This window comes from Bombus flavifrons, chromosome 16 (assembly GCF_040668555.2).
Source record: "Bombus flavifrons isolate JBK064 chromosome 16, iyBomFlav1_principal, whole genome shotgun sequence".
Lineage (NCBI taxonomy): Eukaryota > Metazoa > Arthropoda > Insecta > Hymenoptera > Apidae > Bombus > Bombus flavifrons.
The window spans coordinates 15,499-43,099 of record NC_138457.1 but is presented as its reverse complement, the minus strand read 5'-3'; positions in this window follow the sequence as shown (position 1 = coordinate 43,099).

The window sequence follows — 27,601 nt, the reverse complement described above, 5'->3', positions numbered from 1 at the left end:
CAGCCGTGGATCCAGCACATAGGCCAGCAACTTGACACACTCCAACTGAACTAGTGGAACCCGGGGAGGGACCGCTGAACAGGATTACCAAGGCACGAGGCCCCAACTGAACAGTGGGGTCCACTCACGGGGAGGGACCGCTGAACAGGATTACGAAGGCAATACCTCAACTGCACAGTGGGGTCCACTCCTGCGGGGCCGAACAGGATTACGGAGGACGTGAAATTGCTGGTCCCTGACCGCGTACCGAAGTACCAATCGGACAGGACTGCAGATCCACGAGTGAATCCCCAACAGATTAGCAAGCAACACCGGCACGACGACAACTCCCGTGATCCGATGCAAACGTTGAGCAGTCACCAAGACAGAGCTGTCCTTGGGCGACTTACGAATCCGAAGAGTTGTCTAGAGCACATTGACCCGCACGCACCCGAAATACACGCGAGCGAGTACGCCACGCGACAGTTTGAAAGAACTGAGTGATCGCGAACCGATATATCGTGGGAACAATTTTTCCAGTATGGTAAGCGAGGGGATCGAGAGAGACGAGATCTTTATTTGTCGTTCCAAGATAGATAAGTATCTTTGTACAGAATGAGCTTACAATGTACATAACATAGGTATCTATCTTATGATTAATTAAAGCTAATACGCTCGCATCCCACGGTGTCCTGCGATGTCCCACGATGTCCCACGTTGCCCCCGCGGGGGGGTATTAGTCCAGTTTAGATCACCAAAACTATTTTGGGTGATCAAGACCAGACTATATTCAAGTAGTTTTTAGCTTGATATCGTTTTCGAATAATAATACTAATATTCGAAATAGTACTTGGTGTATTATTATTTGGAAAACGATACCAATTACCGGGACCCACCACGAGGAGGTAACTACGCTCGGGTCCCATTTACATATGAGTTTTTACGCATTGGAAGCAGAGATGTAAAATTATTTTATACTAAAGCGACATTGTAGCGGCGGCATTGTTTTGTCCGGAGTTTATTTGTTTTTAAATTACTTGTAATCTAACGGTTTTGGTACTCCGAGGCAAAACAACAACACTATTTGAAATGTCCTATGACTCATGTGCAGCTACAGATAAGATGTCGTTGCCTTCGGTTAAACTACACTTGCTTCCTTGATTCCATGAATATGGTGTTGTTTCCTTGGTTTTTAGCAGACATGGAAAATTACATCTTAAAATTACACTCTGCGTTACCACTGCTTTTATACAAAATAGTGAAATGAGAAATTAAGTACTGTATTTAAAATTAAAAAATAATGCTATATAGAAATAAAATAGCAATCCAGGGACCTGAAAGATTTCGTTAATAAAATAATACAATATAAATCATTAATTCACTCACATTGATGGTACTGATTTAAATCAATGAATGTAGAGTTGCTTCCGATTAATGGTACAACTGTTATAAATTAAGAGCACAATTACTTTGAATTAATGGGAGAATATGGTTATAAATTATTGGTATAGTTGTTAAGAATTAATGGAGGAATTGTTTTAGATTAATGGCTTAAATATTATAAATTAATGGCTAAGATGATATAAATTAATAGTTTAAATATTGTAAATTAGTGGCTTAGATGTTGTAAATTAATAGCTTAAATGTTATAAATTAATGGCTAAATGTATAAAATAACAGTTCAAAAGTTAGAAATTAATGGCTTAAATGTTATAAATTAATAGCTTAAATGTTATAAATTAATAGCTTAAATGTATAAAATAACACTTTAAATGTTGTAAATTAATGGCTTAGATGTTGTTAATTAATAGCTTAAATGTTATAAAATAATAGCTTAAATGTATAAAACAACAGTTTAAATGTTGTAAATTAGTGGCTCAGATGTTGTCAATTAATTGCTTAAATGTTAGAAATTAATGGCTTAAATGTTAGAAATTAATAGTTTAAATGTTATAAATTATTTGCTTAAATGTTATAAATTAATGGCTTAGATGTATAAAATAACACTTTAAATGCTGTAAATTAATGGTTTAAATGTTATAAATTAACAGTTTAAATGTTATAAATTAATAGCTTGAATGTTATAATTTAATGGCTCAGATGATATAAATTAATAGTTTAAATGTTATAAATTAATGGCTAAATGTATAAAATAACAGTTCAAAAGTTAGAAATTAATGGCTTAAATGTTATAAATTAATAGCTTAAATGTTATAAATTAATAGCTTAAATGTATAAAATAACACATTAAATGTTGTAAATTAATGGCTTAGATGTTGTTAATTAATAGCTTAAATGTTATAAAATAATAGCTTAAATGTATAAAACAACAGTTTAAAGGTTGTAAATTAGTGGCTCAGATGTTGTCAATTAATTGCTTAAATGTTAGAAATTAATGGCTTAAATGTTAGAAATTAATAGTTTAAATGTTATAAATGAATTGCTTAAATGTTATAAATTAATGGCTTAAATGTATAAAATAACACTTTAAATGCTGTAAATTAATGGTTTAAATGTTATAAATTAACAGTTTAAATGTTATAAATTAATAGCTTGAATGTCATAATTTAATGGCTTAGATGATATAAATTAATAGTTTAAATGTTATAAATTAATGGCTAAATGTATAAAATAACAGTTCAAAAGTTAGAAATTAATGGCTTAAATGTTATAAATTAATAGCATAAATGTTATAAATTAATAGTTTAGACGTTATAAATTAATTCCATAAATGTTATAAATTAATGGCTTGAATGTTATAAATTAATAGCTTAAGTGTTGTAAATTAATGGTTTAGACGTTATAAATTACTAGTTACAATGTTGTTGTTTGATATTTTTTCTTACTTACCTGATATTTATGTTCTTCTTCGATGTTCACTCTCCGGAATTTCAGGCACAAAAGAGCTCGCGCGCGACCTCCGTGTTCCTTATATAACATAACAAGGCGTCGGTTTGTTAATCAAACGGTAACGATTTTTAGACATAGCAGGAGACGGTTTTTCCATTGTAACAAAATCAAATTGAACGATTTCTTAATTTTTATCGTAAATTGGCATCTTTTACGATTTAATACGATATCCATTTTTATCATTTTAATAGTTTCTACAAACTAAGACTATATTCACACCTACATGATACTAGTTTTCGAGTATCGATTAGTTTGGACAAAAAGGGAAAAGAGCCTAAGGGCAGTCGATTACGTTACTGTGAAATAAGTTAAGCTATTAAATAATCAGACAGATAAAATTCATATTAAGCGTTATATTATATTATCGATATTCGTTCATTTACGCGTGCTAATTAAAAAATAAAACGTTCTTTTTTCTTGAGTAACACCTACATCACTGTTTGCGATATTTAAGATTCTTATTTAATGCTTATTTAGAAGTCAGGTACCTTTTTAATTCTTCACAAGTTAAACGATTAAATTTACTCGTTATAGTTGTAACATAAAATGGCTTTATTTCTTCAATACCGCCTGCATCGCTGTACGTGATACAGTTATTAATTATGTAGCAAATAATATGATCTAATTGGCTGTAATCGCCGTTACGTATTTCTTCGTTAAATCTATCGATGTATTGGGCTATTAGCGCGAGACTTACTGATTCCTCGAGGAATGGTTTGATTCTTATAAATTAATGTTTTAAATGTGCCAATTAATGTTTCAATTGTTATAAATTAATAGTTTAATCGTCGTTAATTATTTGCTTAAATATTATAAATTAATAGCTTAAGTGTTATAAATTAATAGTTTGAATGTTAGGAATTAATGGTATAAATGTAAAAATTAATAGCTTAAATGTTATGAATTTGTGACTTATTGTTGTAAATTCATGACGTAAATATTGTAAATTAATGGCTTAAATGTTATAAATTAATAGTGCAGTCCAGTGTAGACCATCCAAAATGATCTTAGGGGCTTTTGGTGATCCAAACTGGACTGTTGCGTAGTTCTTGGCTTGGTATCGTTTTCCAAAGATTAATCGAATGATTAATTTTTGGAAAACGATGCCAATTACCAGGTCTCACCACGAGGAGGTGACTACGCACGAGACCCGCCCATGGGTTATTTAACACTACACATCGATCTCGACATTCAACCTATTGGCAGAATGTCCAGTTTTGACACTACTTGACCATGGGCCTGCGTAAAGAAATAGTTGTTTCGTAGTCTAACTGCGAAACACATATCTCCAACGCAGCGCTAACATGAATCTTTACAAACGTAGAACAAGGCATACGTAACGCATCATCCATCTCCCACACAACGATTACATCGATCAGTACAAATATACAATAATTCGCATCCCTACTGGCAACATTCGGTATCAAAGACACATTTATCTAACTTGGAACGAAAAGAAGAAGATGAAGCTACTGACACTGTCCCAAAACGGACGAGATCGCGATCTCTCGAAAGAACTAACAAACCTACGCGACGTACCCCCGTACACGAGATAACCCCGAGGTTCAACGGAAAGCCAAGAATTGGCCGTAACTCGATTCCTGTTTCGCCGTTCGAAACTTACACGAGTCGCGGTCGATGGCGCCGACAGATGATGGCAGTGATCCACTAGTAATTCAGCCGTGGATCCAGCACATAGGCCAGCAACTTGACACACTCCAACTGAACAAGTGGAACCCGGGGAGGGACCGCTGAACAGGATTACGAAGGCAAGAGGCCCCAACTGAACAGTGGGGTCCACTCACAGGGAGGGACCGCTGAACAGGATTACCAAGGCACGAGGCCCCAACTGAACAGTGGGGTCCACTCACGGGGAGGGACCGCTGAACAGGATTACGAAGGCAATACCTCAACTGAACAGGGGGTCCACTCCCGCGGGGCCGAACAGGATTACGGAGGACGTGAAATTGCTGGTCCCTGACCGAGTACCGAAGTACCAATCGGACAGGACTGCAGATCCACGACTGAATCCCCAACAGATTAGCAAGCATCACCGGCACGACGACAACTCCCGTGATCCGATGCAAACGTTGAGCAGTCACCAAGACAGAGCTGTCCTTGGGCGACTTACGAATCCGAAGAGTTGTCTAGAGCACATTGACCCGCACACACCCGAAATACACGCGAGCGAGTACGCCACGCGACAGTTTGAAAGAACTGAGTGATCGCGAACCGATATATCGTGGGAACAATTTTTCCAGTATGGTAAGCGAGGGGATCAAGAGAGACGAGATCTTTATTTGTCGTTCCAAGATAGATAAGTATCTTTGTACAGAATGAGCTTACAATGTACATAACATAGGTATCTATCTGATGATTAATTAAAGCTAATACGCTCGCATCCCACGGTGTCCTGCGATGTCCCACGATGTCCCACGTTGCCCCCGCGGGGGGGTATTAGTCCAGTTTAGATCACCAAAACTATTTTGGGTGATCAAGACCAGACTATATCCAAGTAGTTTTTAGCTTGATATCGTTTTCGAATAATAATACTAATATTCGAAATAGTACTTGGTGTATTATTATTTGGAAAACGATACCAATTACCGGGACCCACCACGAGGAGGTAACTACGCTCGGGTCCCATTTACATATGAGTTTTTACGCATTGGAAGCAGAGATGTAAAATTATTTTATAATAAAGCGACATTGTAGCGGCGGCATTGTTTTGTCCGGAGTTTATTTGTTTTTAAATTACTTGTAATCTAACGGTTTTGGTACTCCGAGGCAAAACAACAACACTATTTGAAATGTCCTATGACTCATGTGCAGCTACAGATAAGATGTCGTTGCCTTCGGTTAAACTACACTTCCTTCCTTGATTCCATGAATATGGTGTTGTTTCCTTGGTTTTTAGCAGACATGGAAAATTACATCTTAAAATTACACTCTGCGTTACCACTGCTTTTATACAAAATAGTGAAATGAGAAATTAAGTACTGTATTTAAAATTAAAAAATAATGCTATATAGAAATAAAATAGCAATCCAGGGACCTGAAAGATTTCGTTAATAAAATAATACAATATAAATCATTAATTCACTCACATTGATGGTACTGATTTAAATCAATGAATGTAGAGTTGCTTCCGATTAATGGTACAACTGTTATAAATTAAGAGCACAATTACTTTGAATTAATGGGAGAATATGGTTATAAATTATTGGTGTAGTTGTTAAGAATTAATGGAGGAATTGTTTTAGATCAATGGCTTAAATATTATAAATTAATGGCTTAGATGATATAAATTAATAGTTTAAATACTGTAAATTAGTGGCTTAGATGTTGTAAATTAATAGCTTAAATGTTATAAAATAATAGCTTAAATGTATAAAACAACAGTTTAAACGTTGTAAATTAGTGGCTCAGATGTTGTCAATTAATTGCTTAAATGTTAGAAATTAATGGCTTAAATGTTAGAAATTAATTGTTTAAATGTTATAAATTAATTGCTTAAATGTTATAAATTAATGGCTTAAATGTATAAAATAACACTTTAAATGCTGTAAATTAATGGTTTAAATGTTATAAATTAACAGTTTAAATGTTATAAATTAATAGCTTGAATGTTATAATTTAATGGCTTAGATGATATAAATTAATAGTTTAAATGTTATAAATTAATGGCTAAATGTATAAAATAACAGTTCAAAAGTTAGAAATTAATGGCTTAAATGTTATAAATTAATAGCATAAATGTTATAAATTAATAGTTTAGACGTTATAAATTAATTCCTTAAATGTTATAAATTAATGGCTTGAATGTTATAAATGAATAGCTTAAGTGTTGTAAATTAATGGTTTAGACGTTATAAATTACTAGTTACAATGTTGTTGTTTGATATTTTTTCTTACTTACCTGATATTTATGTTCTTCTTCGATGTTCACTCTCCGGAATTTCAGGCACAAAAGAGCTCGCGCGCGACCTCCGTGTTCCTTATATAACATAACAAGGCGTCGGTTTGTTAATCAAACGGTAACGATTTTTTGACATAGCAGGAGACGGTTTTTCCATTGTAACAAAATCAAATTGAACGATTTCTTAATTTTTATCGTAAATTGGCATCTTTTACGATTTAATACGATATCCATTTTTATCATTTTAATAGTTTCTACAAACTATGACTATATTCACACCTACATGATACTAGTTTTCGACTATCGATTAGTTTGGACAAAAAGGGAAAAGAGCATAAGTGCAGTCGATGACGTTACTGTGAAATAAGTTAAGCTATTAAATAATCAGACAGATAAAATTCATATTAAGCGTTATATTATATTATCGATATTCGTTCATTTACTCGTGCTAATTAAAAAATAAAACGTTCTTTTTTCTTGAGTAACACCTACATCACTGTTTGCGATATTTAAGATTCTTATTTAATGCTTATTTAGAAGTCAGGTACCTTTTTAATTCTTCACAAGTTAAACGATTAAATTTACTCGTTATAGTTGTAACATAAAATGGCTTTATTTCTTCAATACCGCCTGCATCGCTGTACGTGATACAGTTATTAATTATGTAGCAAATAATATGATCTAATTGGCTGTAATCGCGGTTACGTATTTCTTCGTTAAATCTAACGATGTATTGGGCTATTAGCGCGAGACTTAATGATTCCTCGAGGAATGGTTTGATTCTTATAAATTAATGTTTTAAATGTGCCAATTATTCTTTCAATTGTTATAAATTAATAGTTGAATCGTTGTTAATTATTTGCTTAAATGTTATAAATTAATAGCTTAAGTTTTATAAATTAATAGTTTGAGTGTTAGGAATTAATGGTATAAATGTAAAAATTAATAGCTTAAATGTTATGAATTTGTGACTTATTGTTGTAAATTCATGACGTAAATATTGTAAATTAATGGCTTAAATGTTATAAATTAATAGTGCAGTCCAGTGTAGATCATCCAAAATGATCTTAGGGGCTTTTGTTGATCCAAACTGGACTGTTGCGTAGTTCTTGGCTTGGTATCGTTTTCCAAAGATTAATCGACTGATTAATTTTTGGAAAACGATGCCAATTACCAGGTCTCACCACGAGGAGGTGACTACGCACGAGACCCGCCCATGGGTAATTTAACACTACACATCGATCTCGACATTCAACCTATTGGCAGAATGTCCAGTTTTGACACTACTTGACCATGGGCCTGCGTAAAGAAATAGTTGTTTCGTAGTCAAACTGCGAAACACATATCTCCAACGCAGCGCTAACATGAATCTTTACAAACGTAGAACAAGGCATACGTAACGCATCATCTATCTCCCACACAACGAGTACATCGATCAGTACAAATAAACAATAATTCGCATCCCTACTGGCAACATTCGGTATCAAAGACACATTTATCTAACTTGGAGCGAAAAGAAGAAGATGAAGCTACTGACACTGTCCCGAAACGGACGAGATCGCGATCTCTCGAAAGAACTAACAAACCTACGCGACGTACCCCCGTACACGAGATAACCCCGAGGTTCAACGGAAAGCCCAAGAATTGGCCGTAACTCGATTCCTGTTTCGCCGTTCGAAACTTACACGAGTCGCGGTCGATGGCGCCGACAGATGATGCCAGTGATCCACTAGTAATTCAGCCGTGGATCCAGCACATAGGCCAGCAACTTGACACACTCCAACTGAACAAGTGGAACCCGGGGAGGGACCGCTGAACAGGATTACGAAGGCAAGAGCCCCAACTGAACAGTGGGGTCCACTCACAGGGAGGGACCGCTGAACAGGATTACCAAGGCACGAGGCCCCAACTGAACAGTGGGGTCCACTCACGGGGAGGGACCGCTGAACAGGATTACGAAGGCAATACCTCAACTGAACAGTGGGGTCCACTCCCGCGGGGCCGAACAGGATTACGGAGGACGTGAAATTGCTGGTCCCTGACCGAGTACCGAAGTACCAATCGGACAGGACTGCAGATCCACGACTGAATCCCCAACAGATTAGCAAGCATCACCGGCACGACGACAACTCCCGTGATCGATGCAAACGTTGAGCAGTCACCAAGACAGAGCTGTCCTTGGGCGACTTACGAATCCGAAGAGTTGTCTAGAGCACATTGACCCGCACACACCCGAAATACACGCGAGCGAGTACGCCACGCGACAGTTTGAAAGAACTGAGTGATCGCGAACCGATATATCGTGGGAACAATTTTTCCAGTATGGTAAGCGAGGGGATCAAGAGAGACGAGATCTTTATTTGTCGTTCCAAGATAGATAAGTATCTTTGTACAGAATGAGCTTACAATGTACATAACATAGGTATCTATCTGATGATTAATTAAAGCTAATACGCTCGCATCCCACGGTGTCCTGCGATGTCCCACGATGTCCCACGTTGCCCCCGCGGGGGGGTATTAGTCCAGTTTAGATCACCAAAACTATTTTGGGTGATCAAGACCAGACTATATCCAAGTAGTTTTTAGCTTGATATCGTTTTCGAATAATAATACTAATATTCGAAATAGTACTTGGTGTATTATTATTGGAAAACGATACCAATTACCGGGACCCACCACGAGGAGGTAACTACGCTCGGGTCCCATTTACATATGAGTTTTTACGCATTGGAAGCAGAGATGTAAAATTATTTTATAATAAAGCGACATTGTAGCGGCGGCATTGTTTTGTCCGGAGTTTATTTGTTTTTAAATTACTTGTAATCTAACGGTTTTGGTACTCCGAGGCAAAACAACAACACTATTTGAAATGTCCTATGACTCATGTGCAGCTACAGATAAGATGTCGTTGCCTTCGGTTAAACTACACTTCCTTCCTTGATTCCATGAATATGGTGTTGTTTCCTTGGTTTTTAGCAGACATGGAAAATTACATCTTAAAATTACACTCTGCGTTACCACTGCTTTTATACAAAATAGTGAAATGAGAAATTAAGTACTGTATTTAAAATTAAAAAATAATGCTATATAGAAATAAAATAGCAATCCAGGGACCTGAAAGATTTCGTTAATAAAATAATACAATATAAATCATTAATTCACTCACATTGATGGTACTGATTTAAATCAATGAATGTAGAGTTGCTTCCGATTAATGGTACAACTGTTATAAATTAAGAGCACAATTACTTTGAATTAATGAGAGAATATGGTTATAAATTATTGGTGTAGTTGTTAAGAATTAATGGAGGAATTGTTTTAGATCAATGGCTTAAATATTATAAATTAATGGCTTAGATGATATAAATTAATAGTTTAAATATTGTAAGTTAGTGGCTTAGATGTTGTAAATTAATAGCTTAAATGTTATAATTTAATGGCTTAGATGATATAAATTAATAGTTTAAATGTTATAAATTAATGGCTTAGATGTTGTTAATTAATAGCTTAAATGTTATAAAATAATAGCTTAAATGTATAAAACAACAGTTTAAACGTTGTAAATTAGTGGCTCAGATGTTGTCAATTAATTGCTTAAATGTTAGAAATTAATGGCTTAAATGTTAGAAATTAATTGTTTAAATGTTATAAATTAATTGCTTAAATGTTATAAATTAATGGCTTAAATGTATAAAATAACACTTTAAATGCTGTAAATTAATGGTTTAAATGTTATAAATTAACAGTTTAAATGTTATAAATTAATAGCTTGAATGTTATAATTTAATGGCTTAGATGATATAAATTAATAGTTTAAATGTTATAAATTAATGGCTAAATGTATAAAATAACAGTTCAAAAGTTAGAAATTAATGGCTTAAATGTTATAAATTAATAGCATAAATGTTATAAATTAATAGTTTAGACGTTATAAATTAATTCCTTAAATGTTATAAATTAATGGCTTGAATGTTATAAATGAATAGCTTAAGTGTTGTAAATTAATGGTTTAGACGTTATAAATTACTAGTTACAATGTTGTTGTTTGATATTTTTTCTTACTTACCTGATATTTATGTTCTTCTTCGATGTTCACTCTCCGGAATTTCAGGCACAAAAGAGCTCGCGCGCGACCTCCGTGTTCCTTATATAACATAACAAGGCGTCGGTTTGTTAATCAAACGGTAACGATTTTTTGACATAGCAGGAGACGGTTTTTCCATTGTAACAAAATCAAATTGAACGATTTCTTAATTTTTATCGTAAATTGGCATCTTTTACGATTTAATACGATATCCATTTTTATCATTTTAATAGTTTCTACAAACTATGACTATATTCACACCTACATGATACTAGTTTTCGACTATCGATTAGTTTGGACAAAAAGGGAAAAGAGCATAAGTGCAGTCGATGACGTTACTGTGAAATAAGTTAAGCTATTAAATAATCAGACAGATAAAATTCATATTAAGCGTTATATTATATTATCGATATTCGTTCATTTACTCGTGCTAATTAAAAAATAAAACGTTCTTTTTTCTTGAGTAACACCTACATCACTGTTTGCGATATTTAAGATTCTTATTTAATGCTTATTTAGAAGTCAGGTACCTTTTTAATTCTTCACAAGTTAAACGATTAAATTTACTCGTTATAGTTGTAACATAAAATGGCTTTATTTCTTCAATACCGCCTGCATCGCTGTACGTGATACAGTTATTAATTATGTAGCAAATAATATGATCTAATTGGTTGTAATCGCGGTTACGTATTTCTTCGTTAAATCTATCGATGTATTGGGCTATTAGCGCGAGACTTACTGATTCCTCGAGGAATGGTTTGATTCTTATAAATTAATGTTTTAAATGTGCCAATTAATGTTTCAATTGTTATAAGTTAATAGTTTAATCGTTGTTAATTATTTGCTTAAATGTTATAAATTAATAGCTTAAGTGTTATAAATTAATAGTTTGAATGTTAGGAATTAATGGTATAAATGTAAAAATTAATAGCTTAAATGTTATGAATTTGTGACTTATTGTTGTAAATTCATGACGTAAATATTGTAAATTAATGGCTTAAATGTTATAAATTAATAGTGCAGTCCAGTGTAGATCATCCAAAATGATCTTAGGGGCTTTTGTTGATCCAAACTGGACTGTTGCGTAGTTCTTGGCCTGGTATCGTTTTCCAAAGATTAATCGACTGATTAATTTTTGGAAAACGATGCCAATTACCAGGTCTCACCACGAGGAGGTGACTACGCACGAGACCCGCCCATGGGTTGTTTAACACTACACATCGATCTCGACATTCAACCTATTGGCAGAATGTCCAGTTTTGACACTACTTGACCATGGGCCTGCGTAAAGAAATAGTTGTTTCGTAGTCTAACTGCGAAACACATATCTCCAACGCAGCGCTAACATGAATCTTTACAAACGTAGAACAAGGCATACGTAACGCATCATCTATCTCCCACACAACGATTACATCGATCAGTACAAATAAACAATAATTCGCATCCCTACTGGCAACATTCGGTATCAAAGACACATTTATCTAACTTGGAACGAAAAGAAGAAGATGAAGCTACTGACACTGTCCCGAAACGGACGAGATCGCGAGCTCTCGGAAGAACTAACAAACCTACGCGACGTACCCTCGTACACGAGATAACCCTGAGGTTCAACGGGAAGCCCAAGAATTGGCCGTAACTCGATTCCTGTTTCGCCGTTCGAAACTTACACGAGTCGCGGTCGATGGCGCCGACAGATGATGCCAGTGATCCACTAGTAATTCAGCCGTGGATCCAGCACATAGGCCAGCAACTTGACATACTCCAACTGAACAAGTGGAACCCGGGGAGGGACCGCAGAACAGGATTACGAAGGCAAGAGGCCCCAACTGAACAGTGGGGTCCACTGACAGGGAGGGACCGCTGAACAGGATTACCAAGGCACGAGGCCCCAAATGAACAGTGGGGTCCACTCACGGGGAGGGACCGCTGAACAGGATTACGAAGGCAATACCTCAACTGAACAGTGGGGTCCACTCCCGCGGGGCCGAACAGGATTACGGAGGACGTGAAATTGCTGGTCCCTGACCGAGTACCGAAGTACCAATCGGACAGGACTGCAGATCCACGACTGAATCCCCAACAGATTAGCAAGCATCACCGGCACGACGACAACTCCCGTGATCCGATGCAAACGTTGAGCAGTCACCAAGACAGAGCTGTCCTTGGGCGACTTACGAATCCGAAGAGTTGTCTAGAGCACATTGACCCGCACGCACCCGAAATACACGCGAGCGAGTACGCCACGCGACAGTTTGAAAGAACTGAGTGATCGCGAACCGATATATCGTGGGAACAATTTTTCCAGTATGGTAAGCGAGGGGATCAAGAGAGACGAGATCTTTATTTGTCGTTCCAAGATAGATAAGTATCTTTGTACAGAATGAGCTTACAATGTACATAACATAGGTATCTATCTTATGATTAATTAAAGCTAATACGCTCGCATCCCACGGTGTCCTGCGATGTCCCACGATGTCCCACGTTGCCCCCGCGGGGGGGTATTAGTCCAGTTTAGATCACCAAAACTATTTTGGGTGATCAAGACCAGACTATATTCAAGTAGTTTTTAACTTGATATCGTTTTCGAATAATAATACTAATATTCGAAATGGTACTTGGTGTATTATTATTTGGAAAACGATACCAATTACCGGGACCCACCACGAGGAGGTAACTACGCTCGGGTCCCATTTACATATGAGTTTTTACGCATTGGAAGCAGAGATGTAAAATTATTTTATAATAAAGCGACATTGTAGCGGCGGCATTGTTTTGTCCGGAGTTTATTTGTTTTTAAATTACTTGTAATCTAACGGTTTTGGTACTCCGAGGCAAAACAACAACACTATTTCAAATGTCCTATGACTCATGTGCAGCTACAGATAAGATGTCGTTGCCTTCGGTTAACATACACTTGCTTCCTTGATTCCATGAATATGGTGTTGTTTCCTTGGTTTTTAGCAGACATGGAAAATTACATCATAAAATTACACTCTGCGTTACCACTGCTTTTATACAAAATAGTGAAATGAGAAATTAGGTACTGTATTTAAAATTAAAAAATAATGCTATATAGAAATAAAATAGCAATCCAGGGACCTGAAAGATTTCGTTAATAAAATAATACAATATAAATCATTAATTCACACACATTGATTGTACTGATTTAAATCAATGAATGTAGAGTTGCTTCCGATTAATGGTACAACTGTTATAAATTAAGAGCACAATTACTTTGAATTAATGGGAGAATATGGTTATAAATTATTGGTATAGTTGTTAAGAATTAATGGAGGAATTGTTTTAGATTAATGGCTTAAATATTATAAATTAATGGCTTAGATGATATAAATTAATAGTTTAAATATTGTAAATTAGTGGCCTAGATGTTGTAAATTAATAGCTTAAATGTTATAATTTAATGGCTTAGATGATATAAATTAATAGTTTAAATGTTATAAATTAATGGCTAAATGTATAAAATAACAGTTCAAAAGTTAGAAATTAATGGCTTAAATGTTATAAATTAATAGCTTAAATGTTATAAATTAAGAGCTTAAATGTATAAAATAACACTTTAAATGTTGTAAAGTAATGGCTTAGATGTTGTTAATTAATAGCTTAAATGTTATAAATTAATAGCTTGAATGTTATAATTTAATGGCTTAGATGATATAAATTAATAGTTTAAATGTTATAAATTAATGGCTAAATGTATAAAATAACAGTTCAAAAGTTAGAAATTAATGGCTTAAATGTTATAAATTAATAGCATAAATGTTATAAATTAATAGTTTAGACGTTATAAATTAATTCCTTAAATGTTATAAATTAATGGCTTGAATGTTATAAATTAATAGCTTAAGTGTTGTAAATTAATGGTTTAGACGTTATAAATTACTAGTTACAATGTTGTTGTTTGATATTTTTTCTTACTTACCTGATATTTATGTTCGTCTTCGATGTTCACTCTCCGGAATTTCAGGCACAAAAGAGCTCGCGCGCGACCTCCGTGTTCCTTATATAACATAACAAGGCGTCGGTTTGTTAATCAATCGGTATCGATTTTTTGACATAGCAGGAGACGGTTTTTCCATTGTAACAAAATCAAATTGAACGATTTCTTAATTTTTATCGTAAATTGGCATCTTTTACGATTTAATACGATATCCATTTTTATCATTTTAATAGTTTCTACAAAATAAGACTATATTCACACCTACATGATACTAGTTTTCGACTATCGATTAGTTTGGACAAAAAGGGAAAAGAGCCTAAGTGCAGTCGATGACGTTACTGTGAAATAAGTTAAGCTATTAAATAATCAGACAGATAAAATTCATATTAAGCGTTATATTATATTATCGATATTCGTTCATTTACTCGTGCTAATTAAAAAATAAAACGTTCTTTTTTCTCGAGTAACACCTACATCACTGTTTGCGATATTTAAGATTCTTATTTAATGCTTATTTAGAAGTCAGGTACCTTTTTAATTCTTCACAAGTTAAACGATTAAATTTACTCGTTATAGTTGTAACATAAAATGGCTTTATTTCTTCAATACCGCCTGCATCGCTGTACGTGATACAGTTATTAATTATGTAGCAAATAATATGATCTAATTGGTTGTAATCGCGGTTACGTATTTCTTCGTTAAATCTAACGATGTATTGGGCTATTAGCGCGAGACTTACTGATTCCTCGAGGAATGGTTTGATTCTTATAAATTAATGTTTTAAATGTGCCAATTATTGTTTCAATTGTTATAAATTAATAGTTTAATCGTTGTTAATTATTTGCTTAAATGTTATAAATTAATAGCTTAAGTGTTATAAATTAATAGTTTGAGTGTTAGGAATTAATGGTATAAATGTAAAAATTAATAGCTTAAATGTTATGAATTTGTGACTTATTGTTGTAAATTCATGACGTAAATATTGTAAATTAATGGCTTAAATGTTATAAATTAATAGTGCAGTCCAGTGTAGATCATCCAAAATGATCTTAGGGGCTTTTGTTGATCCAAACTGGACTGTTGCGTAGTTCTTGGCTTGGTATCGTTTTCCAAAGATTAATCGACTGATTAATTTTTGGAAAACGATGCCAATTACCAGGTCTCACCACGAGGAGGTGACTACGCACGAGAACCGCCCATGGGTTATTTAACACTACACATCGATCTCGACATTCAACCTATTGGCAGAATGTCCAGTTTTGACACTACTTGACCATGGGCCTGCGTAAAGAAATAGTTGTTTCGTAGTCTAACTGCGAAACACATATCTCCAACGCAGCGCTAACATGAATCTTTACAAACGTAGAACAAGGCATACGTAACGCATCATCTATCTCCCACACAACGATTACATCGATCAGTACAAATAAACAATAATTCGCATCCCTACTGGCAACATTCGGTATCAAAGACACATTTATCTAACTTGGAGCGAAAAGAAGAAGATGAAGCTACTGACACTGTCCCGAAACGGACGAGATCGCGATCTCTCGAAAGAACTAACAAATCTACGCGACGTACCCCCGTACACGAGATAACCCCGAGGTTCAACGGAAAGCCCAAGAATTGGCCGTAACTCGATTCCTGTTTCGCCGTTCGAAACATACACGAGTCGCGGTCGATGGCGCCGACAGATGATGCCAGTGATCCACTAGTAATTCAGCCGTGGATCCAGCACATAGGCCAGTAACTTGACACACTCCAACTGAACAAGTGGAACCCGGGGAGGGACCGCTGAACAGGATTACGAAGGCAAGAGGCCCCAACTGAACAGTGTGGTCCACTCACAGGGAGGGACCGCTGAACAGGATTACCAAGGCACGAGGCCCCAACTGAACAGTGGGGTCCACTCACGGGGAGGGACCTCTGAACAGGATTACGAAGGCAATACCTCAACTGAACAGTGGGGTCCACTCCCGCGGGGCCGAACGGGATTACGGAGGACGTGAAATTGCTGGTCCCTGAACGGGTACCGAAGTACCAATCGGACAGGACTGCAGATCCACGACTGAATCCCCAACAGATTAGCAAGCATCACCGGCACGACGACAACTCCCGTGATCCGATGCAAACGTTGAGCAGTCACCAAGACAGAGCTGTCCTTGGGCGACTTACGAATCCGAAGAGTTGTCTAGAGCACATTGACCCGCACGCACCCGAAATACACGCGAGCGAGTACGCCACGCGACAGTTTGAAAGAACTGAGTGATCGCGAACCGATATATCGTGGGAACAATTTTTCCAGTATGGTTAGCGAGGGGATCAAGAGAGACGAGATCTTTATTTGTCGTTCCAAGATAGATAAGTATCTTTGTACAGAATGAGCTTACAATGTACATAACATAGGTATCTATCTTATGATTAACTAAAGCTAATACGCTCGCATCCCACGGTGTCCTGCGATGTCCCACGATGTCCCACGTTGCCCCCGCGGGGGGGTATTAGTCCAGTTTAGATCACCAAAACTATTTTGGGTGATCAAGACCAGACTATATTCAAGTAGTTTTTAGCTTGATATCGTTTTCGAATAATAATACTAATATTCGAAATAGTACTTGGTGTATTATTATTTGGAAAACGATACCAATTACCGGGACCCACCACGAGGAGGTAACTATGCTCGGGTCCCATTTACATATGAGTTTTTACGCATTGGAAGCAGAGATGTAAAATTATTTTATAATAAAGCGACATTGTAGCGGCGGCATTGTTTTGTCCGGAGTTTATTTGTTTTTAAATTACTTGTAATCTAACGGTTTTGGTACTCCGAGGCAAAACAACAACACTATTTGAAATGTCCTATGACTCATGTGCAGCTACAGATAAGATGTCGTTGCCTTCGGTTAAACTACACTTGCTTCCTTGATTCCATGAATATGGTGTTGTTTCCTTGGTTTTTAGCAGACATGGAAAATTACATCTTAAAATTACACTCTGCGTTACCACTGCTTTTATACAAAATAGTGAAATGAGAAATTAAGTACTGTATTTAAAATTAAAAAATAATGCTATATAGAAATAAAATAACAATCCAGGGACCTGAAAGATTTCGTTAATAAAATAATACAATATAAATCATTAATTCACTCACATTGATGGTACTGATTTAAATCAATGAATGTAGAGTTGCTTCCGATTAATGGTACAACTGTTATAAATTAAGAGCACAATTACTTTGAATTAATGGGAGAATATGGTTATAAATTATTGGTATAGTTGTTAAGAATTAATGGAGGAATTGTTTTAGATTAATGGCTTAAATATTATAAATTAATGGCTTAGATGCTATAAATTAATAGTTTAAATACTGTAAATTAGTGGCTTAGATGTTGTAAATTAATAGCTTAAATGTTGTAATTTAATGGCTTAGATGATATAAATTAATAGTTTAAATGTTATAAATTATTGGCAAAATGTATAAAATAACAGTTCAAAAGTTAGAAATTAATGGCTTAAATGTTATAAATTAATAGCTTAAATGTTACAAATTAATGGCTTAAATGTATAAAATAACACATTAAATGCTGTAAATTAATGGTTTAAATGTTATAAATTAACAGTTTAAATGTTATAAATTAATAGCTTGAATGTTATAATTTAATGGCTTAGATGATATAAATTAATAGTTTAAATGTTATAAATTAATGGCTAAATGTATAAAATAACAGTTCAAAAGTTAGAAATTAATGGCTTAAATGTTATAAATTAATAGCATAAATGTTATAAATTAATAGTTTAGACGTTATAAATTAATTCCTTAAATGTTATAAATTAATGGCTTGAATGTTACAAATTAATAGCTTAAGTGTTGTAAATTAATGGTTTAGACGTTATAAATTACTAGTTACAATGTTGTTGTTTGATATTTTTTCTTACTTACCTGATATTTATGTTCTTCTTCGATGTTCACTCTCCGGAATTTCAGGCACAAAAGAGCTCGCGCGCGACCTCCGTGTTCCTTATATAACATAACAAGGCGTCGGTTTGTTAATCAAACGGTAACGATTTTTTGACATAGCAGGAGACGGTTTTTCCATTGTAACAAAATCAAATTGAACGATTTCTTAATTTTTATCGTAAATTGGCATCTTTTACGATTTAATACGATATCCATTTTTATCATTTTAATAGTTTCTACAAACTAAGACTATATTCACACCTACATGATACTAGTTTTCGACTATCGATTAGTTTGGACAAAAAGGGAAAAGAGTCTAAGTGCAGTCGATGACGTTACTGTGAAATAAGTTAGGCTATTAAATAATCAGACAGATAAAATTCATATTAAGCGTTATATTATATTATCGATATTCGTTCATTTACTCGTGCTAATTAAAAAATAAAACGTTCTTTTTTCTTGAGTAACACCTACATCACTGTTTGCGATATTTAAGATTCTTATTTAATGCTTATTTAGAAGTCAGGTACCTTTTTAATTCTTCACAAGTTAAACGATTAAATTTACTCGTTATAGTTGTAACATAAAATGGCTTTATTTCTTCAATACCGCCTGCATCGCAGTACGTGATACAGTTATTAATTATGTAGCAAATAATATGATCTAATTGGTTGTAATCGCGGTTACGTATTTCTTCGTTAAAACTATCGATGTATTGGGCTATTAGCGCGAGACTTACTGATTCCTCGAGGAATGGTTTGATTCTTATAAATTAATGTTTTAAATGTGCCAATTATTGTTTCAATTGTTATAAATTAATAGTTTAATCGTTGTTAATTATTTGCTTAAATGTTATAAATTAATAGCTTAAGTGTTATAAATTAATAGTTTGAGTGTTAGGAATTAATGGTATAAATGTAAAAATTAATAGCTTAAATGTTATGAATTTGTGACTTATTGTTGTAAATTCATGACGTAAATATTGTAAATTAATGGCTTAAATGTTATAAATTAATAGTGCAGTCCAGTGTAGATCATCCAAAATGATCTTAGGGGCTTTTGTTGATCCAAACTGGAGTATTGCGTAGTTCTTGGCTTGGTATCGTTTTCCAAAGATTAATCGACTGATTAATTTTTGGAAAACGATGCCAATTACCAGGTCTCACCACGAGGAGGTGACTACGCACGAGACCCGCCCATGGGTTATTTAACACTACACATCGATCTCGACATTCAACCTATTGGCAGAATGTCCAGTTTTGACACTACTTGACCATGGGCCTGCGTAAAGAAATAGTTGTTTCGTAGTCTAACTGCGAAACACATATCTCCAACGCAGCGCTAACATGAATCTTTACAAACGTGGAACAAGGCACACGTAACGCATCATCTATCTCCCACACAACGATTACATCGATCAGTACAAATAAACAATAATTCGCATCCCTACTGGCAACATTCGGTATCAAAGACACATTTATCTAACTTGGAGCGAAAAGAAGAAGATGAAGCTACTGACACTGTCCCGAAACGGACGAGATCGCGATCTCTCGAAAGAACTAACAAACCTACGCGACGTACCCCCGTACACGAGATAACCCCGAGGTTCAACGGAAAGCCCAAGAATTGGCCGTAACTCGATTCCTGTTTCGCCGTTCGAAACATACACGAGTCGCGGTCGATGGCGCCGACAGATGATGCCAGTGATCCACTAGTAATTCAGCCGTGGATCCAGCACATAGGCCAGTAACTTGACACACTCCAACTGAACAAGTGGAACCCGGGGAGGGACCGCTGAACAGGATTACGAAGGCAAGAGGCCCCAACTGAACAGTGTGGTCCACTCACAGGGAGGGACCGCTGAACAGGATTACCAAGGCACGAGGCCCCAACTGAACAGTGGGGTCCACTCACGGGGAGGGACCTCTGAACAGGATTACGAAGGCAATACTTCAACTGAACAGTGGGGTCCACTCCCGCGGGGCCGAACGGGATTACGGAGGACGTGAAATTGCTGGTCCCTGACCGAGTACCGAAGTACCAATCGGACAGGACTGCAGATCCACGAGTGAATCCCCAACAGATTAGCAAGCATCACCGGCACGACGACAACTCCCGTGATCCGATGCAAACGTTGAGCAGTCAGCAAGACAGAGCTGTCCTTGGGCGACTTACGAATCCGAAGAGTTGTCTAGAGCACATCGACCCGCACGCACCCGAAACACACGCGAGCGAGTACGCCACGCGACAGTTTGAAAGAACTGAGTGATCGCGAACCGATATATCGTGGGAACAATTTTTCCAGTATGGTAAGCGAGGGGATCAAGAGAGACGAGATCTTTATTTGTCGTTCCAAGATAGATAAGTATCTTTGTACAGAATGAGCTTACAATGTACATAACATAGGTATCTATCTTATGATTAATTAAAGCTAATACGCTCGCATCCCACGGTGTCCTGCGATGTCCCACGATGTCCCACGTTGCCCCCGCGGGGGGGTATTAGTCCAGTTTAGATCACCAAAACTATTTTGGGTGATCAAGACCAGACTATATTCAAGTAGTTTTTAGCTTGATATCGTTTTCGAATAATAATACTAATATTCGAAATAGTACTTGGTGTATTATTATTTGGAAAACGATACCAATTACCGGGACCCACCACGAGGAGGTAACTACGCTCGGGTCCCATTTACATATGAGTTTTAACGCATTGGAAGCAGAGATGTAAAATTATTTTATAATAAAGCGACATTGTAGCGGCGGCATTGTTTTGTCCGGAGTTTATTTGTTTTTAAATTACTTGTAATCTAACGGTTTTGGTACTCCGAGGCAAAACAACAACACTATTTGAAATGTCCTATGACTCATGTGCAGCTACAGATAGGATGTCGTTGCCTTCGGTTAAACTACACTTGCTTCCTTGATTCCATGAATATGGTGTTGTTTCCTTGGTTTTTAGCAGACATGGAAAATTACATCTTAAAATTACACTCTGCGTTACCACTGCTTTTATACAAAATAGTGAAATGAGAAATTAAGTACTGTATTTAAAATTAAAAAATAATGCTATATAGAAATAAAATAGCAATCCAGGGACCTGAAAGATTTCGTTAATAAAATAATACAATATAAATCATTAATTCACTCACATTGATGGTACGGATTTAAATCAATGAATGTAGAGTTGCTTCCGATTAATGGTACAACTGTTATAAATTAAGAGCACAATTACTTTGAATTAATGGGAGAATATGGTTATAAATTATTGGTATAGTTGTTAAGAATTAATGGAGGAATTGTTTTAGATTAATGGCTTAAATATTATAAATTAATGGCTTAGATGATATAAATTAATAGTTTAAATATTGTAAATTAGTGGCTTGGATGTTGTAAATTAATAGCTTAAATGTTATAATTTAATGGCTTAGATGATATAAATTAATAGTTTAAATGTTATAAATTATTGGCAAAATGTATAAAATAACAGTTCAAAGGTTAGAAATTAATGGCTTAAATGTTATAAATTAATAGCTTAAATGTTATAAATTAATGGCTTAAATGTATAAAATAACACATTAAATGCTGTAAATAAATGGTTTAAATGTTATAAATTAACAGTTTAAATGTTATAAATTAATAGCTTCAATGTTATAATTTAATGGCTTAGATGATATGAATTAATAGTTTAAATATTGTAAATTAGTGGCTTAGATGTTGTAAATTAATAGCTTAAATGTATAAAATAACACTTTAAATATTGTAAATTAGTGGCTTAGATGTTGTAAATTAATAGCTTAAATGTTATAATTTAATGGCTTAGATGATATAAATTAATAGTTTAAATGTTATAAATTATTGGCAAAATGTATAAAATAACAGTTCAAAAGTTAGAAATTAATGGCTTAAATGTTATAAATTAATAGTTTAAATGTTATAAATTAATGGCTTAAATGTATAAAATAACACTTTAAATGCTGTAAATTAATGGTTTAAATGTTATAAATTAACAGTTTAAATGTTATAAATTAATAGCTTGAATGTTATAATTTAATGGCTTAGATGATATAAATTAATAGTTTAAATGTTATAAATTAATGGCTAAATGTATAAAATAACAGTTCAAAAGTTAGAAATTAATGGCTTAAATGTTATAAATTAATAGCATAAATGTTATAAATTAATAGTTTAGACGATATAAATTAATTCCTTAAATGTTATAAATTAATGGCTTGAATGTTATAAATTAATAGCTTAAGTGTTGTAAATTAATGGTTTAGACGTTATAAATTACTAGTTACAATGTTGTTGTTTGATATTTTTTCTTACTTACCTGATATTTATGTTCTTCTTCGATGTTCACTCTCCGGAATTTCAGGCACAAAAGAGCTCGCGCGCGACTTCCGTGTTCCTTATATAACTTAACAAGGCGTCGGTTTGTTAATCAAACGGTAACGATTTTTTGACATAGCAGGAGACGGTTTTTCCATTGTAACAAAATCAAATTGAACGATTTCTTAATTTTTATCGTAAATTGGCATCTTTTACGATTTAATACGATATCCATTTTTATCATTTTAATAGTTTCTACAAACTAAGACTAAATTCACACCTACATGATACTAGTTTTCGACTATCGATTAGTTTGGACAAAAAGGGAAAAGAGCCTAAGGGCAGTCGATGACGTTACTGTGAAATAAGTTAAGCAATTAAATAATCAGACAGATAAAATTCATATTAAGCGTTATATTATATTATCGATATTCGTTCATTTACTCGTGCTAATTAAAAAATAAAACGTTCTTTTTTCTTGAGTGACACCTACATCACTGTTTGCGATATTTAAGATTCTTATTTAATGCTTATTTAGAAGTCAGGTACCTTTTTAATTCTTCACAAGTTAAACGATTAAATTTACTCGTTATAGTTGTAACATAAAATGGCTTTATTTCTTCAATACCGCCTGCATCGCTGTACGTGATACAGTTATTAATTATGTAGCAAATAATATGATCTAATTGGTTGTAATCGCGGTTACGTATTTCTTCGTTAAATCTATCGATGTATTGGGCTATTGGCGCGAGACTTACTGATTCCTCGAGGAATGGTTTGATTCTTATAAATTAATGCTTTAAATGTGCCAATTATTGTTTCAATTGTTATAAATTAATAGTTTAATCGTTGTTAATTATTTGCTTAAATGTTATAAATTAATAGCTTAAGTGTTGTAAATTAATAGTTTGAGTGTTAGGAATTAATGGTATAAATGTAAAAATTAATAGCTTAAATGTTATGAATTTGTGACTTATTGTTGTAAATTCATGACGTAAATATTGTAAATTAATGGCTTAAATGTTATAAATTAATAGTGCAGTCCAGTGTAGATCATCCAAAATGATCTTAGGGGCTTTTGTTGATCCAAACTGGACTGTTGCGTAGTTCTTGGCTTGGTATCGTTTTCCAAAGATTAATCGACTGATTAATTTTTGGGAAACGATGCCAATTACCAGGTCTCACCACGAGGAGGTGACTACGCACGAGACCCGCCCATGGGTTATTTAACACTACACATCGATCTCGACATTCAACCTATTGGCAGAATGTCCAGTTTTGACACTACTTGACCATGGGCCTGCGTAAAGAAATAGTTGTTTCGTAGTCTAACTGCGAAACACATATCTCCAACGCAGCGCTAACATGAATATTTACAAACGTAGAACAAGGCATACGTAACGTATCATCTATCTCCCACACAACGATTACATCGATCAGTACAAATAAACAATAATTCGCATCCCTACTGGCAACATTCGGTATCAAAGACACATTTATCTAACTTGGAGCGAAAAGAAGAAGATGAAGCTACTGACACTGTCCCGAAACGGACGAGATCGCGATCTCTCGAAAGAACTAACAAACCTACGCGACGTACCCCCGTACACGAGATAACCCCGAGGTTCAACGGAAAGCCCAAGAATTGGCCGTAACTCGATTCCTGTTTCGCCGTTCGAAACTTACACGAGTCGCGGTCGATGGCGCCGACAGATGATGCCAGTGATCCACTAGTAATTCAGCCGTGGATCCAGCACATAGGCCAGCAACTTGACACACTCCAACTGAACAAGTGGAACCCGGGGAGGGACCGCTGAACAGGATTACGAAGGCAAGAGGCCCCAACTGAACAGTGGGGTCCACTCACAGGGAGGGACCGCTGAACAGGATTACCAAGGCACGAGGCCCCAACTGAACAGTGGGGTCCACTCACGGGGAGGGACCGCTGAACAGGATTACGAAGGCAATACCTCAACTGAACAGTGGGGTCCACTCCAGCGGGGCCGAACAGGATTACGGAGGACGTGAAATTGGTGGTCTCTGATCGAGTACCCAAGTACCAATCGGACAGAACTGCAGATCCACGAGTGAATCCCCAACAGATTACTCAAGCATCACCGGCACGACGACAACTCCCGTGATCCGATGCAAACGTTGAGCAGTCACCAAGACAGAGCTGTCCTTGGGCGACTTACGAATCCGAAGAGTTGTCTAGAGCACATTGACCCGCACGCACCCGAAATACACGCGAGCGAGTACGCCACGCGACAGTTGGAAAGAACTGAGTGATCGCGAACCGATATATCGTGGGAACAATTTTTCCAGTATGGTAAGCGAGGGGATCAAGAGAGACGAGATCTTTATTTGTCGTTCCAAGATAGATAAGTATCTTTGTACAGAATGAGCTTACAATGTACATAACATAGGTATCTATCTTATGATTAATTAAAGCTAATACGCTCGCATCCCACGGTGTCCTGCGATGTCCCACGATGTCCCACGTTGCCCCCGCGGGGGGGTATTATTCCAGTTTAGATCACCAAAACTATTTTGGGTGATCAAGACCAGACTATATTCAAGTAGTTTTTAGCTTGATATCGTTTTCGAATAATAATACTAATATTCGAAATAGTACTTGGTGTATTATTATTTGGAAAACGATACCAATTACCGGGACCCACCACGAGGAGGTAACTACGCTCGGGTCCCATTTACATATGAGTTTTTACGCATTGGAAGCAGAGATGTAAAATTATTTTATAATAGAGCGACATTGTAGCGGCGGCATAGTTTTGTCCGGAGTTTATTTGTTTTTAAATTACTTGTAATCTAACGGTTTTGGCACTCCGAGGAAAAAAAACAACACTATTTGAAATGTCCTATGACTCATGTGCAGCTACAGATAAGATGTCGTTGCCTTCGGTTAAACTACACTTGCTTCCTTGATTCCATGAATATGGTGTTGTTTCCTTGGTTTTTAGCAGACATGGAAAATTACATCTTAAAATTACACTCTGCGTTACCACTGCTTTTATACAAAATAGTGAAATGGGAAATTAAGTACTGTATTTAAAATTAAAAAATAATGCTATATAGAAATAAAATAGCAATCCAGGGACCTGAAAGATTTCGTTAATAAAATAATACAATATAAATCATTAATTCACTCACATTGATGGTACTGATTTAAATCAATGAATGTAGAGTTGCTTCCGATTAATGGTACAACTGTTATAAATTAAGAGCACAATTACTTTGAATTAATGGGAGAATACGGTTATAAATTATTGGTATAGTTGTTAAGAATTAATGGAGGAATTGTTTTAGATTAATGGCTTAAATATTATAAATTAATGGCTTAGATGATATAAATTAATAGTTTAAATATTGTAAATTAGTGGCCTAGATGTTGTAAATTAATAGCTTAAATGTTATAATTTAATGGCTTAGATGATATAAATTAATAGTTTAAATGTTATAAATTAATGGCTAAATGTATAAAATAACAGTTCAAAAGTTAGAAATTAATGGCTTAAATGTTATAAATTAATAGCTTAAATGTTATAAATTAAGAGCTTAAATGTATAAAATAACACTTTAAATGTTGTAAATTAATGGCTTAGATGTTGTTAATTAATAGCTTAAATGTTATAAAATAATAGCTTAAATGTATAAAACAACTGTTTAAACATTGTAAATTAGTGGCTCAGATGTTGTCAATTAATTGCTTAAATGTTAGAAATTAATGGCTTAAATGTTAGAAATTAATAGTTTAAATGTTATAAATTAATTGCTTAAATGTTATAAATTAATGGCTTAAATGTATAAAATAACACTTTAAATGCTGTAAATTAATGGTTTAAATGTTATAAATTAACAGTTTAAATGTTATAAATTAATAGCTTGAATGTTATAATTTAATGGCTTAGATGATATAAATTAATAGTTTAAATGTTATAAATTAATGGCTAAATGTATAAAATAACAGTTCAAAAGTTAGAAATTAATAGCTTAAATGTTATAAATTAATAGCATAAATGTTATAAATTAATAGTTTAGACGTTATAAATTAATTCCTTAAATGTTATAACTTAATGGCTTGAATGTTATAAATGAATAGCTTAAGTGTTGTAAATTAATGGTTTAGACGTTATAAATTACTAGTTACAATGTTGTTGTTTGATATTTTTTCTTACTTACCTGATATTTATGTTCTTCTTCGATGTTCACTCTCCGGAATTTCAGGCACAAAAGAGCTCGCGCGCGACTTCCGTGTTCCTTATATAACTTAACAAGGCGTCGGTTTGTTAATCAAACGGTAACGATTTTTTGACATAGCAGGAGACGGTTTTTCCATTGTAACAAAATCAAATTGAACGATTTCTTAATTTTTATCGTAAATTGGCATCTTTTACGATTTAATACGATATCCATTTTTATCATTTTAATAGTTTCTACAAAC